This window comes from Eucyclogobius newberryi, unplaced genomic scaffold, assembly GCF_026437365.1.
Source record: "Eucyclogobius newberryi isolate DKJ021-1_F unplaced genomic scaffold, fEucNew1.0.hap1 SCAF_5, whole genome shotgun sequence".
NCBI classification, from domain to species: domain Eukaryota; kingdom Metazoa; phylum Chordata; class Actinopteri; order Gobiiformes; family Gobiidae; genus Eucyclogobius; species Eucyclogobius newberryi.
This window is the reverse complement of record NW_027316167.1, coordinates 7,979,608-7,997,462: the sequence shown is the minus strand read 5'-3', so window position 1 is coordinate 7,997,462 and position 17,855 is coordinate 7,979,608. Positions and strand designations below refer to the sequence as shown.

The 17,855-nt window shown below is 42.3% G+C and overlaps 1 protein-coding gene across 1 annotated transcript in view; it reads right to left on the bottom strand.

Moving 5' to 3' along the window:
* The window catches only part of znf536 (zinc finger protein 536), a 219,708-nt gene extending 205,190 nt beyond the window's left edge, over nucleotides 1–14,518 (bottom strand). Inside the window, exon 1 of the mRNA XM_072464924.1 lies at nucleotides 14,394–14,518. The gene's annotated coding sequence lies outside the window, so the exon portion shown is untranslated. The remainder of the gene's footprint in view (nucleotides 1–14,393) is intronic.
* Nucleotides 14,519–17,855: the final 3,337 nt, after the last annotated feature.

Here is a 17,855-nt window from a genome sequence, read left to right as displayed (position 1 = left end):
AATTTAAATAAGCACCAGTAAAAATGCAATTATTTTCTCGAGTTGCAAATGTGACGTACGTAAATAGACGGTGCAGATTTGGGAAATTGTGATGTTGCTAAATAAAACTTTGATTAAATTTGATGTGTGTATTATTGTGAGCAAAATGAGGATTCCAATAGTCAATAGACTGACTGTGTGTTGCTACACTATGGTGTCCACAAATTAGATACAGAATGAGTTTTTGGACATGCTATTGTTTCAAAAGTTTGATTTCATTATTGATTCAGACGATGGGCACTTTTTGAATGATTACTTGGATTATGAGTATATATCAGAAGAAAGGACAAAATGTTCATATTAATCTTCAAATTAATCTCCAAGCCCAAGTTGCTAAATTGTTCTCTTTGTCCAAAAAGTAATCCAAAATGTGTTCACTTTACAAAGATTGAAAATTGAGAAAATGACTAGTGTTACAATTGAGCGGTTGCCAGCATCAAATGGTCGGCTTTATTCTCCGATAATTCACTGTTCATTTGATAAATTTCATAAAGTGCAAGTGGTGTTTTGGCTGTGTGTGTGGCCCCGTCGCCGTGGGTTACGGTGCCGCACGTGTGGATACAGGTATGACCCCTCATCTGTGTCAGGAGCTGTTTGTTTGCATGCATCGTCGTGACAATCAATGGTGCTTTCTGGCAGTCACAAAGACGATGATGGCAGTGCGATGTTAGTGTGGCTCACTTGTTCTGCACAAAGCACGGTATGTGTGTGTTTATGTGTGTGTGTGTGTGTGTGTCTGTGTGTGTGTGTGTGTGTCTGTGTGTGTCTGTGTGTCTGTGTGTGTGTGTGTGTGTGTGTGTGTGTGTGTCTGTAAAGAGGAGGGGTGCTTCTCAAGCAGGGATGTCAGCACTTGAAAAATCAATCACCATCTGGGCTCATTTCATACAAAGGACAGAGGGAAGGGAGGATAGCTCACAAACGCACGCACACACTCCCAGCATCCTTCATTCTGTGCAAAGACAACAGAGGGCAAAGATGCGACGAGCCCCTCTCGTCTGCCGCTTTTCAGTTTTAAGTGAACACTTGAGTCCAGCCCTGGATCCTGCTGCTATAAAAGCAGGTGCAGTTTCCCGGGCATGGTCCCCCTGGGCGAGGGTCTAATGGGAGGTTAGAGCGCTGCGAGGAGGGCACACTGAACAAGCTGTTTTGGTGGAAAGTTCTGTTCTATCCAAGCCATTATGCCAGTGCTATGTGAACACAGAGCGCCAGGCCGGAGAGCAAGGTCACCCAAAGCAAACAGGGATAAGAGCAAAGAAAAGCAAAGATTCATCTGCTCGAGTTGGCACCTCAGGTCAATGGGTTTGCTCCTATTCACCACGGTTACCTTCATTTACTGCTACTGCTCAAACCACTTTCATAACTGGTTTTCAACTTCACATAAGGCCCTTCCATAAGAAAAGTGAATGTTTTATGCAAACAAGACTTTTTTAACGGTGCACAAAGCATCAGAGGTTGAATGGCTGTGTGTGTGACAGCGCTGCCTCCTTTCAGTAGCACAGCTGTGTGAGAAATACCAGCACAGAGGCTGCTGAGGCAGCAAAAGCATTTAATACTCCACAAACAGTTATCTAAGCCCATGTCCAATAGCTCGACACCACTGTAATGTGACCTACATACTAAGTGAATAAGAATTTTTTTGTATGATGGTCGGGGTGCAACGGGAGCACCGGGCACAAGAGGAGGGGGCCGGGCACAGCATTCAAAGGACACTAATAAAACAGCAAAGTATTGCTTTTAGATTCTATTTAGCCTCTTTTGGTGCCTCTCTTTTTACCCTTACTGGGCAAAATATAACAAAATATAATGCAAAAGAGCACAATGTGCCTTCCAGGGCTTTCAAATCCCCGCTTTTTGTTGATGATGTCTTTGAAAAGTTAATGCAAGTCAAACAGAGGCGAGTTTTCTTTACAAATGAAGTAAGTGGACTTTTGCACTGCGTTAAAGCTGCTGAATTCATCCCGCAGGTATTAGACCAGACCCACAGCCAAACTTTTCCTATAGAGCAACACATTTCAAAGGATTGCCAGAGTCCTAATATAATGAGACCTTTATAACTTCATGACGCATGCACTCTAAAGGTCTTTGTCCAGCTGGACGGCCAGTTATTTGAATGTCTCTCAGATAAAGCAGGTCATTGTTAAACTTGGACTTAAGTTTCCTGATTTTGCATTTGGTCATGCGGCTACAGTTCAGCTTTACATTCTACATTTGACATATTCAAAGTGGAAAATACAGTCACCGAGTGTCATCATTTTTAATAACACAACATAAATTCTTCGTGGTTGCTTTGCCAAACCTTGAGAAGGGCACAGTTTGGGCGAGTAGCGGGGCAGTAAATTAAAAGCCCATTATGCATAATTTGAGGCAGAAATGGACGGATTCACTTTCGAACAATTTAGATAGGTTTGGTCCCAGACTCAGCCTAAAAATTGATGAATGAATAAATGCGCACGTGCACGGCGCTCACACAAGCCCAGAGTCAATGTGCCTGGCCACATCCACGGAGCAGGTGTCCTTAGTAATGCACCATCGCGCACTTGGATCCCTGCATCTCCGAACAGAGGGAAAAATGGGAGGAGGGAAAGGAGAGAGCGAGAGAGGAAGAGCAGAGCGAGGGCGGGGAGAAAAAAGTGCATGTTTTTTAGCTGCTGTTTATTTGAAGGTTACGTAGTTGTTTCGACTCATTTGTACTCGCTTTTTACTTCTGACTGGCATCGCGACAGCTAAACTTGTTGTGGAACGCACCTCGATTCTTCGCTGGCCAAACTCCCACACTCATTATTTTTGGGAATGATCAAAACACTGACAAGATGTATTTTCAAAATCTATAGAAGCGATATTTATCCAAAAAAGACGGGCCGACGGGGGAAAAAAAAATAAGATCTAAATACCATGCTTTTGCCCCCCCGCTGGGCCTCAGCTACGTGCTACATAAATAACCATTATGAATCATGCTGTTTTTGTCTTGCCCTGTCGTTTCTCAAACAAGATTCAGTTTCAGTTCCGACACAATGGTGACGAGGCAGCCCCCTGTGAGAGCGCGGGCCCAGCACCAAACAGACCGCAACCACTATTTGCCTTTCATTTCGGAATTGCGCGATGTTCTGTCTTTTTTTGGGGGGGGAGGTATCGCCACATCCTCTGTTTACTCCACCGATGTCTTCCTAATAGGCTCGCATCCAGTCGAAAAACAGAGAGGCCAGAGGGCTCGGCGACTACAAAACAGGCACGCGAAAAAAGACAAGACGACGCTCAAATTGCTTCCCATTAGCGTCCACAAAAGGAAAGAGTTTAAGAGGTTAGTAATCTATTATCGTACAGAACACAGCCGATCTTTTACCGTCGACGCTCGCGCAGGTCGGATGTGATAAAGTCGGGTTGAAGGAATCCATAAGGTCAATTAGGAGTGCTCGATCGCGTCATTAGCGGTGTCAGGGCCATGCGTTGCCTGGTTGGGTGCTCCGGTTCAGAGGGCAAATCTTGGGTGGTTTTTCTCTTGCATCACACGCGGTCCGTGGAGATTACACGACAAGAGCGCTCGCCGCGGCTAAGGCTATGTTAACGCGGAGGCAGTTTAAAACCGTGTAAGCGAAATCCGGCGCTCCATTCAGGACATTGTGCGTCGGATTCTGCACTTAAGTTTGTCCGGGCGAGCTCGTGGGTGGCGTTTTCCATTCCCGGCCCATTCTTCGCGATGCATTTAGTCCCTCCGTCTTTTAGCGCATTAGGAGCCATTGAACTACAACGGCTACTATAAAAAATCATCAGGATTAAAATGACCTCACAGGCAAAATTAAAGTTTCCTCCGGGCTCCACAATGAGGGGCTGTATCTTTTTTAAGGCGTCCGGGGGCTTTCCTTGGGAACTGGATTGTTTCTCGACAAAGTGGTGCCGGGCCAACAATGAGCACCTTTCAGATGCACACAGCCGCTGCCTTTAGAGAGACGGATTTCACATATCAATCAAAAGAGTGAGGGAGGGGTGAGAAGAGAAGGAGCGAGAGGAGAAAAAGGGCCCTCGTATCCCTGGAGTGGTGCTTCAGAGCACACAGGCTAAAGGAGTATATGCTTTTCTCTCTTACCGCAAGAGTTTATAATACCATAGAAAGAGAAGGGGGAGTCCGCTTAGCACCTTTTTTTCTTCTTCTTCTCAACGTGTTGGTCCTTATATGGAGGCTGAGGCATGGTTTTGTGGTTTGGCCTTGAAAGACAAAGCAATAAGAGAGCAGCGGATGTTTTATAAAACCACCCGGAGGAGCGGACGGATAGTTGAAATACATGGCTACTTTGAGTGTACTGTATGTACTTTTAACTGTGTAACTTTTCTGCTGGGGAGTTTGCCACCTGCGCATTTCCTGGAATGTTCCACCACTTGTTTTATCTGCTGTTTGTTGCATTACTCCGTGACAACTGTTTTTGTTGATTCAATTTGATGAAAAATAGGAATGGATCGAGACAATTCCGTGACACGAGATTGAGAACGAGACGATTTTGATGATTTATAACAAATACATGATGCAGTTCAGTTTTTGAATGTTATAATGTCGTTTATGTAAGTCCTTTAGATCATAAGAAACACTTTTTTCAAAACTTGATATTGAGATAATCAGCCATGAACTTCATACAGGAAAAGGTATGACAAAGAACAAATCATGTTTCTTGGCTCATTATTTCATTCAGTTGTGACTATTTAGTTGTTAGCTTTGTATAGTTGTTTTTAAAGTTCTTCCTAAGGAAATGTGAGGGAAGCGTCCTTCTCATGGAGGATGCACAATAATGGGATTTTCTCAGCTCTCAACTAAATATTGAAACAAGCTACACTCTACCACTAATGACAACATTGTGATAGGACCTGCAATTTCAACAAAGTACCTTAAATTCTCCGATATAAAATGAACGCAAGAGCTCAAGTGCAATTGAAACTGTTTACCATCAACCCTCTGCTCAACCCTCTGCACCACCGTGACTAGGAGGCCTATGATGGAAGGTCATTGGTACATTTGTAACAATAACACAAATATTGTGATATTGTAAACCTTTATTTGGAACTTGTATATCTTTTATATCTAAAATACTTTGGAGTATCCATTCACAAAATGACATTTTCAAGGCATTTTAAAAGGTAAAATGTAACCTATGTACAATCCTGTTAATCTCTGCAACCAAATACCACACAGGCACATCATGATGCTATCGTTACATACCACGGTACTCACAGCGTACAACATTACAAGCCAACGCTGATGTTTCTATCCCATCATTTTGTGGGGGTAGGAGTGTCATTCCGTGGCATAATGAGCCCGTGGAGTGTGTGCAGCGGGCCACAGCCACCCACTGAGCCAGCCATGCACACCAGCGCGGCTAATCATGGTGAAAATGAATACGGTGTCAACGCAGGTAATTCACATCTGTATTAAAAGGCACGCCAACCTCGATATGAGCCACATAAAACAAATTAAATATACTATTCTGCGATAAATATAGATCCTTCTGACAGTGCGATGAATGGGCGCGCCTTAAAGGTCCTCTTAATAGGTCACCGAGCTGCCAGGTTCACCTTCTACACCTTGGGCTGAGGCGGAGGTAAGAGAGCTCGTCCCGGTTGAGAAAGAATACGGAGAAAGGCGAAAGAAAGTTGAGCTAGCTTAAGCTTGGAATAGCACGACATGGGAAATTTGAGCTGGTTTTACAACAAATATGAAGCGAGATGGTTGGAATTCTTTAAAGGTAAACAATGTCTGCCGTTGGTTTATTTGGGAGCAGCGCGGGGAACTTGGGAAATGTTGCTGCAGGTTTAGCCAAAATGAAGCGATTTTTAAAAAGTAGCGATTTTTAAAAAGTGGGCACATATTTGAACACTTGGGTCAGTCATTTATCTGCACTTGTTTTCACAGTGAGCAGAGGATAGTGGTTTGTTGACTCGGATTGCAGACTTTGTGTCATTTGTTACACTTTTAGCAGTTAAGTTTGAAGTGAATAGCCTAAAACAAATGGTAAAACTGCAGTGTAATATGTAAAATGAACCGTTATAACAATACTTTTTAGAAAACTGTCCTTAAATAACGACTCCGATGACGCCTCTACAACTTTTCTTGAACTTTTCCTCTCCCAGCACACCGCTGCAGCATGTGTGGCAAAAAGTGTGCTATTTTGAAGAAAGGGAAGCTGTGGAAAAGACGTGGAATCGGGGCCGAAGCAGCCGTGCACCGGGCCATGACACAGACTTATGTTAAACCTAATTAGACCACGATAATAGCTTTAGGGCCCCGGTGATCAATGCGAGAGGTCTAACGCGTGAACTTTTCCTTAAGTTTCACGCTGTGCACTCCTTCAGTTCATTTCTAATACAGCCAAAATGCTAAAGAGTGTTTGTCAAAGGCCCCCCCGACGTTTCTGTCAGCAGTGAATTATGTGTAATTTAAACACGATTAAGTCAACTTTGAGTCACAGTTGAGTCTTAACGGAGGTAGTTTACATGCCATTATCGCAGAAAAGAAGCAAATTATTTACTTTCTGTAGATGTTAAAATAGAGCAGTCGACGCTAGTAGCATTTAGCCCGCAGCTACCGTTAGCAATCTTGGACCACTTGCTTCAATGTCTTTGTGTAGCTATATTTGGTACAATATATACATTCAAAAGGAAATTACTCTTAAATCTTTTCTAAAGTGTTCAAAGGGGTTGAATATAAGAAGAGAGACTTTCAACAAATGTTTAGGGCCCAGGAGTTAATCTTTTGAAGTAGTTTTGTTTCTGACTGGTGTAAATATATGTCTTCTCATGTTCAAGCTAAACGATGAGGAGTTGGAAAATTACACTTGCAATAACTTCACCTTACATGGCGCGTAGCATCCATCTAGGCCTATTTGACATCATCTCCCACACCCAAGTACATTACAAACATGCTGCGCGCTGATTGCAAAGTGCTTTCGGACAACAAAACTTGGTCTGGTCTCTCGCTTCCAGACTTCTCAAATCGCTCGCCGCCAAGACAAAGAGGATTCCTTATGCCTCCATTACAATCCATTATTATCTAATGTAATTTGGGTAATGTAATCTTTCATCACATCTGTGTCTGCTGACATGCTAGCTAGCTAAATTGTGATTAGCCCTGATACTGGATGCTTCGGGGATCCCTGGCCGTATCGGTGGTGCTTGTACCAGTGATGAACTCTCCCGGAGTCTTGCTCGGATTCCAACTTAGGAGAAAGTACACTGGAGTTATTGGAGGGATGCGAGGCCTAAAAATAAAAATTGAAAGCTGAGTAATTTCATCACCGGAAAGTGTAATGTCTTATGTGAAAGTAGCCCGCATTCTCAAATGTAGAAAGAATGATCGCAGTCCTGTTTCAGACCATTTTTCGCCTTGGATCGTTCTGGTTAAGGTCTGGTTGAGGTCTGGTTTAGGTCTAGTTTATATCTGATTTAGGTCTAGTTTAGGTCTGGTTTATATCTTGTTTAGGTTTAGTTTAGGTCTGGTTTAGGTCTAGTTTATATCTGGTTTAGGTCTAGTTTAGGTCTGGTTTATATCTTGTTTTAGGTTTAGTTTAGGTCTGGTTTAGGTCTAGTTTATATCTGATTTAGGTCTAGTTTAGGTCTGGTTTATATCTTGTTTAGGTTTAGTTTAGGTCTGGTTTAGGTCTAGTTTATATCTGATTTAGGTCTAGTTTAGGTCTGGTTTAGGTCTGGTTAAGGTCTGGTTTATATCTTGTTTAGGTTTAGTTTATGTCTGGTTTAGGTCTAGTTTATATCTGGTTTAGGTCTAGTTTATGTCTGGTTAAGGTCTGGTTGAGGTCTGGTTTAGGTCTAGTTTATATCTGATTTAGGTCTAGTTTAGGTCTGGTTTAGGTCTGGTTTAGGTCTGGTTTATATCTGGTTTAGGTCTGGTTTAGGTCTGGTTTAGGTCTAGTTTATATCTGGTTTAGGTCTAGTTTAGGTCTGGTTTATATCTTGTTTAGGTTTAGTTTAGGTCTAGTTTATATCTGGTTTAGGTCTAGTTTAGGTCTGGTTTAGGTCTGGTTAAGGTCTGGTTGAGGTCTGGTTTAGGTCTAGTTTATATATGATTTAGGTCTAGTTTAGGTCTGGTTTATATCTTGTTTAGGTTTAGTTTAGGTCTGGTTTAGGTCTAGTTTATATCTGGTTTATATCTTGTTTAGGTTTAGTTTAGGTCTGGTTTAGGTCTAGTTTATATCTGGTTTAGGTCTAGTTTAGGTCTGGTTTAGGTCTGGTTTAGGTCTAGTTTAGGTCTGGTTTAGGTCTAGTTTATATCTGGTTTAGGTCTAGTTTAGGTCTGGTTTATATCTTGTTTAGGTTTAGTTTAGGTCTAGTTTATATCTGGTTTAGGTCTAGTTTAGGTCTGGTTTAGGTCTGGTTATGGTCTGGTTTAGGTCTGGTTTAGGTCTAGTTTATATCTGGTTTAGGTCTAGTTTATATCTGGTTTAGGTCTAGTTTAGGTCTGGTTAAGGTCTGGTTTAGGTCTAGTTTATATCTGGTTTAGGTCTAGTTTAGGTCTGGTTTAGCTCTGGTTTAGCTCTGGTTTAGGTTTAGGTCTGGTGTACTCTGAAAGCAAAACAGATTGCTTAAGGTACTGCAAGTTCTAGAACAAAAAGGCTCTCAGCATTAAATTCCAGTAGATTGCGTGGACGACCTTGCATAAAATGGCAATAAAAGTCAACTTTGTGATTATATTTGATACAAAAACAGTTACGAGACAAAGCAGGTTTTAGCAGTAAGAAATATGGAGAGAAAAAATTAAACAAGGAAAGTGTATTAGATATTTTGGAAGGGAATTTTATGGAAAAGGGACATGCATTTACCAGAGAATGCAGGCTAGGCTAAACAACTGAACTCTGCTAAAGTGTGGGAACTGCTACATTCGCAAAATACGATCAAATAAACCCATATTTAAAGTACTAAAACAGTGCGGTTTATAATCCCGTGTAAGTGCCTCTTGTATATTTGGGCGCACACACAATGTCAATGCTTGCAGAGGCAGTATTTGTGTCACTAGCGACATGTTTGTTTTGTTGCTATTGCTAAGCCTTTCTGCTCTTCAATACTCGCGCCCGGTCTCCCGTGACATAAAGGATTTCATAAACAATATTTGCCAGAGGTCACCGCGATTCATAATCTATTATTGCTGGGTCAGTTCGTCTTTTGGGGGCGGTCCCGGCAAGGCCCGTCCTGCTATGACTCGCTACAGGCTGAAACGCTAACTTGCACTCGGACGACCGACAAAAGCATCGAGGAAACGTGGAGCGCTGATAAAAATATGACTTTGCAATATGTCCTCTATAAATGTGAAACCGCGGGACGTTTTCCACTCGATGTATTGCGTCACTTAACTGTAAAATTGTCAGTTCGTTTATGGGATAAGGTATAAAATTTGTGGTAATCTCATCATATTTCCGTGCATTGTGTCCAACTTCACTTTTGGCATTACTCTTGCCCTATATCAAAAAGGTAATGGGTTATTTTCCCAGACAAAGTGCAACTTCTGCTATGGTTTGCATGCGTCCTTTTTGTCTCAATAAAAGTCATAATTGGATCTAAAATAAAAAATAATTTGATTTAGGACATCCAATGTATCGGTATGTTTTATTTTTATTACATTTACTGTATTTCTACAATTTATTTTTAATTTGACATGGACATCCAATACATGGCTATATGTTTTTTATGGCTAATTGTTGTTTTTTTACCATTTATTTTTACAAAAAGGTGAAAAAAAAAGGAAAATGTAGTTAAGAATTACACGGGTGCTAGTTCTAAAACACGGAGCAAACGCATTCCCGTCACCTACAGTTGAACTTGATGGCGATGCGTTAATAACAGTAGAATTAAACGATCTAATTCCTCTACAGTTTAAGCTTTGACTGCGTTGTATGTATCCAATTTATTTGCTGTCACGATTGGGCGAAATCAAACGAGCCGAACGACGGTGGCGTTGCCCGCGGTTACTTCCGGAATGCGTCGAATAGACTTTGCCGAAAGGAACGAACCCATCACAGCCAAAGTGGGCCTGTCCGCGGCTATCACCTCCCGTCTAGACGCAGGTACGGCAGATGATAGAACGCCCCCCTCCAGAGCCCCCAACAAATGCAGGTTTAACATAGTTTCAGACCCAAAGACCAGACAAAACGCGCTATCCGGCTGTTTAGTGCCACATTAAGCTTTTCCGAGGCGACATCTATCTCTCGCCACCACCTTGAGGGCATCTTTTTAGCAGAGGAATTTAGCCATTATGTGGCATTAACCTCATTAGAAAACACTCTTTAGCTGCTCCAAGATAAAATTGATTTACAGCTGCCATTCCTACCAGTGCTCTCGATCAATGGTTAAACTATCCCTTTTATGGCCGCGCGCACACTCTCTCCTCAGGTTTTGTTTAACTGCTCTTTAATTCCCCCCCCCTCCCTCCTCTTCTCCCTTCACACCCGCGCTCTTGTCCTTATGCCAGGTATGCAGTCGCAGCACCAAACGTGGCTTTTTCTCTATTCCCTTATGGTCAAATATGGCGGAGGATACATATTTTTAAGTGGATAAACATGATAGCATCCTTGAACCAATTAAGCGTAAAGTCGTTTAGTCTTTTCTCGGCATGTCGGCACGCCGCGCTGCCGGTACGTGGGTGGTCTTAATTGGGGTTACGTCTTAACAAAATGTTGTAGTCTATTTTGCTTTGCGCCGTAGCCGAGGTCGCAGTAGTTATTCATAATTTAGGAATGTGATGAGGCTAAGCAGCTGCAGATGCACGGCTCCATGTTTAAAAACACAGGCTTTAGCTCTTAGCGCTTTGGCTCGGGGCGCAGGGGAAACAGTGTCAGACTTAAGTGTCCTTACAGAAAGTATTCGACACGAGGGCGGAGCGGGTGTGTCATCGCAACATTATGAAATCAAAAACGATTGAGCTCTGGTTCTGTCTCGCAACCGACGTTTTAAGACAACGAAACTGAAATCTCAATTCAAATTCAGTGATCGAAAACATTTGTAAAGGTTGTACTAGTTTTTCATGTTGGATATCTTTATTATATTAAAAACCTGTACATTTTACCTTGCAGTTTGGGATTCAAACGCATAGTTAACCAATTGATTTAATTTTAAATATGTGCATATACTTACAAAAGGACGCTTTATGAGAAGTAGATACTTCGAGTACTTTGAATTTGTTTGTTTTTTAAATCTTACAGCCTATTTTTTGTTATCCTATAGCAGATTTTCATTATAAATACTTTTTTTTATATTTTTAAAAGATTTTTTGTAAAGTAAATGCATAGTAATAGTTGCAATATATATTTAAGCGGGATATAATACAATGTTGTCTTGATTATTGTGCATTGTTGTGATTATTGCTCTTCTTTTTCTAAAAAACTAAAAAGTCAATATAAAAACAAATATATGACACACAGTAGTACTTTTTTTTTAATCTTAAAGCCTTTTTTTTTATCCTAGTGCAGATTTTAATTGTTTTTCTTTTTGACTTGTATAGGCTGTTTTATCATTGTTCCTTGTTTTATGTTGCACCGAATTCTGTTCATCGACAATGTCAATAAACCTTTTCTGATTCTGATTCTGACATGTTGTCTACTACTCGTACATTCACGTGCTTTTAAATATTAGTCCTTCTTTGTTTCTGATGCACCACCGCCTTTCGACCAGACCGGCCTGGCCACGACATGACAGACGTCTTCTCTTGCTCACCACCAAACCGAGCAGAAAATCCAAGAGCGTCTTACACAATGTCCGTGTCAAAGCCGCCCGCCTCGGCCCACCCACCCTCTGACAGCTCAGGTTTATGTGGACGTTTAAGCAAAACACACGCCGCTGTATTTCTTTGACGGATCAATACGCTCCACCGTCTTCGGCCGGCCTCGTACCTACCATCCTCCCTTCCTCCCCGTCTGCGAGAATTGATCCGATGGAGGAGATATCAAGCACGGGGATAGAGTGATCCGCCCCACGACCCGTTTCTCCCATGCGCTCCTCTCCGCCGCACTTTTGACCCATAAATAAAATATGGGGAGTTTTCGTTTCGACCCCGGCTATCAAAGGAAGTGTCACGTTACTAACATCTCAAACTGGATTTCGATACTGAACGATGGACTCGGAGTCTTGATACCGGTTTCAATTCGCCAATGATCAAGGTTTTGGACCATTTTCAACACAAAATAATATGTGGTCTTATTCTAGTTCTGGCAAAGCTCAAGAGCATTCTTAAAGTGTTCAGAAAAGTGTAGTTCAAGGGTTTTGACAGTAGTTTTGACAACCCTTCAGGAGTTTAATGTACATTTGAAAGATTAAATGTTATGCCTTTTATTGTGGACATATTCTCATAGATATGTCATGTTATATCACTGCTAATAAATCATATGTACTGAACAATTCCACCATACATTGATTAAAATTGCTCTTTCACCTTCTACTGGTAAAACAATATGAGGCAGTTATGAAGCACATACACATCGTTTGACTTTTGAGTGTATTTTGAACTGATTATTTTTAAGCTCTTACGAACTTATTGTAACCCGAATAATCACGATTGTCGATTAAACGAATAATCTGGACATCCCTACGTATCGATAGAAACTGCTATGATCAAAATTGTTTATCAGCGAGTAAAATTTGTGAGGCGTCTTGCGAGTGCGGAGATAGCGAAGCTGGAGTCGAGGAGCACTTCCTGGAGTGGGAGGGGACAAGAAGTGTGATGTAGATAGGGGGAACGGCTCGTTTTTCCACTCTCAAGAAGAATACAACCACAGCACACTCATGTTTTCGGTGTGTACAATCACACCTTCGATAAAAGTACAAAAACGGTAATGGAACCTCGACGTATTTTCAGCGGTTACATTTTCAGCGTGCCGTCCGTGACAGAAGTCGCCCTAAACTTCTTCTTTTTTTTTGCACGCACTGTATAAGGAATCACATTGAAGAATCGCACGTCCGCTAAATTATTTGAACATTTCGTCTTGTCATAATTCCTCACTTTACAAGCGCACGCAGCCTAACGGCAAGACGCATGTATCCTTCCTCCCACTTCCATGTGAATTATGGCGAATCCATTTCAGCGTCAAGGTCCAAATTTAGCAAAGGGAATGGATCGGGGGGGGGGGGACTCAGCTCGGCATGCTGCGTTTACATATCAGGACAGTCAATCTTAGGTTTAATATCGTCCAGATAAATCACTGGGTCACGCTCGTACGCACCTCTATCACACATATGTTTGGCGATAACGGTATTTGTGACGCCGAGACTGGAAATAGCTTCGGAACCGGACTGACCTTTCTGCGGTTCGGAGCGGGGTTCGGTCACTCCGCGTTTCGGCGAGTGTCCGGCTAAGTCGCGTCGATTTCCGTCGGCATTTTAGGCCAGTCCGACGCTTAAATTGCTAGCGATGGGTGCATCCAAAATGATGAGCGGACAGGAGGCGCCCGGCTGGAATTTGAAGACTGGATAAGTGATTGGGATTAAGTCGGTATAATCTGTTGATATGCCAATGCGGTCCTTCTGTAGATCCACATAACGGACGTCCTGCGCGGGCCAAATGCTCCATGCCATTCATTGTGTGTGCGCGTCAGTTTGATGAAGCATTAGCGGTCATTATCACAGGGATGACATCATGGCACGGTTTAATTAGACCTGTTCCGTTGTCTTGAAAGGACACGTGGGCGAGCAGTTTTTATGTGTTAAGTACATGTTAAATAGTTTTTTACAATAGTCAGTGTTGTACTTTAGGGATCCATCTACATGCTGAGTGATTCTAAAGTTCACAATCACCCAGGATGTAGATGGATCCCTATAAATGTGACGGTTTAACAAGAGAAAATAGTAATATAAATATAAGAAGACCACAATATGCCAGATTTGTCCACTCTTAGATACATTAAAGCTGCGTTCACACCCAGTTTAGTCCTGCTGTTGACTTGATTTGGTCCTGTTCTAATCTTGGTTTAGTCCTGGTCTAGTCCAAGTTTAGTTTTGGGTTTAGTCCCACGTTAAATGTTCATATGGCGTGTGTGCAAGCGAACGCACCCTTTAAAAAAACGACCTCGGGTTCATCAAGGCAATCAATTTCCACCTCATCAGCAAGACATTTCAAAAGACAAACAGATGTAAATGTGTTCAACTCGTGCATTGTTGAGGCGTTCTTATTCCAATAACAACTCCACCGTGGCCTAAGACTCGCTGCACAGTATCGCACGACGTCGACTCGCGTGACAAACAACCTGTGGCCACTTTTTCTCGTTTCGTCCTCACACCTATACGTCCCCTCTTGCCCCTCCTCCCTCTGCCCGCTCAGCCAACCTCTCCTCCTCCCTCCTCCCTGCATCCCTGATCCTTCCCTGAAAGCCCTTAGTCACCTCAGACGGCGGGCGGGTGGGTGGGGGCGGGTGCGGGCGGGTGCCGGGTGCTCCCTCAGACAGCGTGACAGTGTGCTTAGCTTCGTTAAGCCTGCTACCGCTGCTGCTTCTGCTGCTGCTGCTGGTGGTGGTGGTGGCCACTGATCGCCCTGGAACACACACAGAGGGGAGAAGATAAGGAAAGTGCTGAGTTCACCCCCTCCGCGGCTCCGCCCCCTCCTCCCCCCCACGCACCCCGCCTCAGAAGGGCTTTCCCGGGCTCCAGGAGAGACGAGGGGAATCGACTGCGCCGCTGCCGGCTGCGCTGTAATAACCTCGGAGTGCACCTTCAGTTCCACACTGGCTTACGGCGCTGGACTGTGGGACTGGCACTTCCCACGTCGCACACGCTCAACGGGGAACGGTGTGGCGAGGGTGCATGTCGTGCTCGTTCGCCTATGGATTTTGAACGGACGTGATTGTATTAATAAAGTGGTCAAAGCGTGTAATAAAGTGATCAAAGCGTGTAGATCAGTCTGTTTTGACATTTTTTTGGAGTACTGTTTTTCAACATCATGTGACAATGACATTTGAATGATGGTCTTACACGTGTCCAGTATTTAATCTAATATTTGTGTAATTAACAGAAAAAAACTTCACATTTGAAGTTGATTTGCATTAAGTATTTAGTTATTTCTTTATTTCATCTTTTTTTAAACCATTTACAACACATATTACTAATAACAATTTGGGATTTGCTCATTTTATTTTGGAATTAAACTCTTAATTTACAATATAAGTTGATGATGGGTCCAAAATGAATGAAATATATACATGATTCTAGTTCATGTTGTGGTTTTTTTCATGATTGAGGATTCTAGTTCATGATTTTTTCATGGTCTTAAAAGATATTATTACATTTTGGCTCATTTTATTTTTGGTAATTACTAAAAAACATCCTAAAACATCATAAACTGAGAAACAATTTTCAGCATTTTATACACTGTGAGGTTTGATAACAGATAAGAATAAGAACTTTGCTGCTCAACTTAACGACTTGCACTAACAGAATCAAGTATGAACAGCGCTTTAATTAAAAATAATAATACAATAATTAATTGACTCCAAACTCTATAAATTATTTTAAGGTAATTTGTGCTGCGGGCTGAAGATAATAGCATAATTCTTTTTTTCAAAGATAGAAAAGCCCCTACTGGCAATTAAGGCGACGTGAACAGTCTCGACTTGAACTTAAAATGAAGATTGTGTTGAAAATATTATGCAAAGTTATATGTGTAAAAGTGCAGCACCTAAGTCCGTCTTATCAGTTCTCTGCCTCCTCACTAAAGCCCTCTCATCCTGAAAGTTGTTTTAAACGTGCCTTTTCCCGCTGCTCGTGAACACATCGTAGTTAAAAAAGTGCCTCTTCTGCAGATGTGTATTTCACCCGCCACATGTACAGGCCATTTAACAGCACGGTGACGTCTGTTATTTACTGTCCAGAGCTTTTTCAGCACATTTATTCAGCAAATACAGACGCAGAGCCAAACCGCTGTACTTTGTTTATGGATTGATGGCTTAAAGGAGGCATACTATTACATATGATATTACTTTTTTTAGGTAGTTAGTATTAAACTATAACATAACAAGATCATAATTTAACATTTTGTTCATTGTCAATCACAGTTTTAAACCTAAAACCACTTCAAGATCCATTGACTTCCTGTCCAAAACTGCAGAACTGATAAGCCCCGCCTCTTCCTAGTGACCTAACAAGCAGAGGATTGTGATTTACATGTTTTTCTGTTTTTAAAAGTGGCTTTGTGACATTTAAGAACCCGACATGTATCATTCAGTCTTAATTTTCTCAAATTATGACATTATACGTGCAGAGATGTGGGTGGAGATAGGGGGTAGGTGAAAACAAGAATTTTCTGACCACTCCAGCCTCAGTTACAATACAGGATTAACCAAACATGCAAGACTCAATCAAAATACAACTTTAAGTAAAAAGATGATAAAAAACACAGTTGTGGTTTAAAATTCGTTAAGGTTGATTTAGCATATTTTATCCACTTTAAAAATGTTATGAATGCCATGTTTTAAACTTAATCATGGTTGAAGCTGGGTACCATATCTTCAAAACCGTTACAGGACAATTATCTGACTTGTACTTGTATTCACGGCGCGCAATCTGCATGGAATTGTATGTACGTATTTATTAAAACGATCATTTTTATACGTAGGCGCTCAGTGCGTAATAGTTCATTCACTGCATCTGGAACCATCTTCAGAATCGAACCACCAACTGTAAAGTTCCTGAACCACAAAACAAAAACACATTTATCCTCTCTATTTTTTCCACCGTTGAAGTGGTTTATTTTTGATTTCCTCTGCCGTGAAGAGTTGACTCGAGCGGGCGCATTGAGGGGAACGACACGTGGCTCGGTTGACGTTTAGCTTTAACAACGCGGCGGCGTAGGGATTTGGGCGCGCGAACAGGCCGGCCCGGTGCCGGTGCCGGCGTCGGCAGCTGTGTTTGGGGTCAGGTGCGCGCAAACAAACACGCACTCACGCGACACACGGAGATCAGATGTTTGTGCTGCTGAAGGAAAAGCTCGCAAAGCATCTGATGTGGATTTCACACCCGGGCCAGACCCTACACAAGCTGCTCCGTAAGCTGCTACCAAACACATGTACCAAAGGTGTGGCACGCTCCGCGCTGGAGGGCCTGTTCACTGGTGCGCAATCTCACAACTATGTGTATATTATAAGTAACAGAACTACGTTGGTATTATTTTACTTTTTTTTCCGACATTTTAATTCGCAACATTGAACAACGTGAAACAAAGAAGCGGGTTCAGCACAGTGGTCACGTGATTTAAACGGCGCACGGCTCGGCGCGGTCGACCTCGGCGCCGCGAGATCGATTTCCGGGCAATCCGACAATTTGGTGAATGTCCCACCTGCTCTCACCCGGGTCGGTCGGCAAAGACCAGAACGATATCTCGCCGTGTTTTATATTGATTGATTGATTGATTGATTGATTGATTGACTGATATCGTTCTGGTCACCGCATTCATCTCCTTGAGGTCAGATTGGCGTGATTGACAGGTGGACTAGCCAATCAGGGGTCAGTTCGCATCAAAACAAACATAGCTGATTACGAGGGGGGGAGGAAAGGAATGTATAAATGCCAAAAACTGCAATTAACAATCCAAAAATAGCTATTGAATTGTGACTAACTTTCATGACTTGGCCAAAGAGGAGCTGAGATGAAACCTAGCTTGCTTCACCTCTTATTTTACAGCTACTTAATGTGAATGCGGCAATTACACACACACACACACACACATACACCTACACACACACACACATGCACACACACCTACACACACACCTACACACACACACACACTTACACACACACACACACACACACACGCACGCACACAAACACACACACACGTGCACACACACACA